The sequence below is a fragment of the Hordeum vulgare genome, chromosome 7H (assembly GCF_904849725.1).
Source record: "Hordeum vulgare subsp. vulgare chromosome 7H, MorexV3_pseudomolecules_assembly, whole genome shotgun sequence".
Classification (NCBI taxonomy): Eukaryota; Viridiplantae; Streptophyta; class Magnoliopsida; order Poales; family Poaceae; genus Hordeum; species Hordeum vulgare.
In genome coordinates, this window is record NC_058524.1 from 619,005,084 (window position 1) to 619,006,975 (window position 1,892).

The following is a 1,892-nucleotide window of genomic DNA, read 5'->3' on the forward strand; positions in this document are numbered from 1 at the left end:
ATTATTTAGCTTGAGAGACTCAAGAGGGGTAGGACGAAGGGCATGACCAATATGTGCAATTTCCATACCTTGACCATTTGCTGTATGGATTTGTTCCGGCCCGGTGTAGCGATCACACACCGTAAGATTCTCTAGCTCACCGTCACATGATCCGTTGCCCCCATGTCGAGATACCAGTTAGTATCACCACCATAGGAGGGAGCTGCGGCATTGGCAGACTTGGGAGGACTGCCTTGGCACTTGGGGTTGTTGTTGAAGGTCTTGTCGAAGCGCTTTTTGCAGGACCAAGCACCATGGCCAGCATATTTGCAGATCTGGCAGATGAGGGGGCTTTGAGGATGAGCAGCCCTCCTCCTGGTGGGGTAGTAGTGGTGCCGAAGTTGTTGGGGAAGGCGGCACCACCACCAGCAGAAGGGCGAGCAGGACCACCACGGCCGCCCCCTTTGGATGCGAGGTTGATGGAGTGGGCGACAGTGGTGTTCTGGGACTCGATCCTTGTTTCAGCAGAAAGGAGGAGGGAAAACAGCTCACCAAGGCCGATGGGATTGTCTGCTGCTGCACGGGTTGAGATCACAGACACAATGGAGTTGTAGTCCAAATCCAAACCATGCAGGATATGAGAGACAACCTCATCTTCATCAACAGGAGTCCCGGCCGCCGCAAGTTCATCTGCGAAGCCTTTCATCTTAGCATAATAGGAAGCAGCGGAGAGATCACCTTTGCGTGATGTGGAGAGTTGGCCGCGAAGTTGGATCTTGCGAGCACGGGACTGTGCCGCAAAAAGCATGAGGAGCATCTGCCACACGCCGGAGGAGGTGGTGATGGTGTGGACTTGCAGAAGAACATCCCGGGTGAGGGATGCGAGGAGGAAAGTCAGGACATGTTGGTCCTGACTATACCACGCGGTGTACGCCGGGTTTGGAGTCGAGATCGTCTCCTTCTTCCCAGAGACCTCCGTCTCCGTGGCCAGAACAGCAGGGGGCGCCGCAGAAGTACCATCTAGGTACCCCATCAGGCCGGCAGCCCTGATGTGAGGAAGAACCTGTGCCTTCCACATCAAAAAATTCTCTCGGGAAAGCTTCTCGGTGATTGTGTGGCCGAGGGCAGCAAGGGAGGTGGCGGGGTTCATCGCAGCGGTGGTGGTGGAGGAGAAGGGGTTGGACATAGATGGGAAGAGAGAGACTCTTATACCATGTGAGAATAACTGGGGTAGAAATGTATGCGTTATGCAGGGACGTGTGCGTGTTTATATAAGGCATAAGCCAACCAAATACACAAGATTTACAAGGTGGTTAGGATTGATCTTTATCTATACAAAGGATATATCTACAAGATCAGTCCTAACTTAAACAAACACGCACGGCTAATATTACAATGTCTAACAGTTGCGTGATTCGGCGGCCCTTCATGGCCGTCGACCGCATGTCTGCTCGCCCGTCGCCCTGCACCATCAGTCGTCGCCCTTCTCCGATCGGGAATGTGTCATCATTACCTGCCTCCACCGTCGCCTCGTACTGTCGCGCCACTGCCTGCCTCGGGCCGGCTCCTGGCTCCGTCCGCATCAGCCTCGCCGTCTGCCTCGGGCCGGCTATCGCCTTCGGCCGCGCCGCCTGCCTCGGGTCGGCTCCATGCTCCTCCGCATCGGCCTAGCTGCCTGCCTCAGGCCGGCTACGGTCTCCGGCCTTGCCGCGTGCCTCGGGCCGGCTGCGTCGGGCCGGCTGCCGCCTCCGGCCGCGCCGCGTGCCTCGGGCCGGTTGCGTTGGGCCGGATCCCGGCTCCGGTTGCGTCGGCTGCCTCAGGCCGGCTACCGACTCCGGCTGCATCGGCCTCGCCGCCTGCCTTGGGCCGGCTCCGGATACTCGGTCGCTGCCACCCCGCCTCCACCAAGCGAC

The 1,892-nt window shown here is 58.1% G+C and overlaps 1 pseudogene; it reads right to left on the reverse strand.

Annotated features, from left to right (window-relative positions):
* Positions 1–562: 562 nt before the first annotated feature.
* On the reverse strand, positions 563–646 carry LOC123414454 (annotated as a pseudogene).
* Between the last annotated feature and the right edge of the window lie 1,246 nt (positions 647–1,892).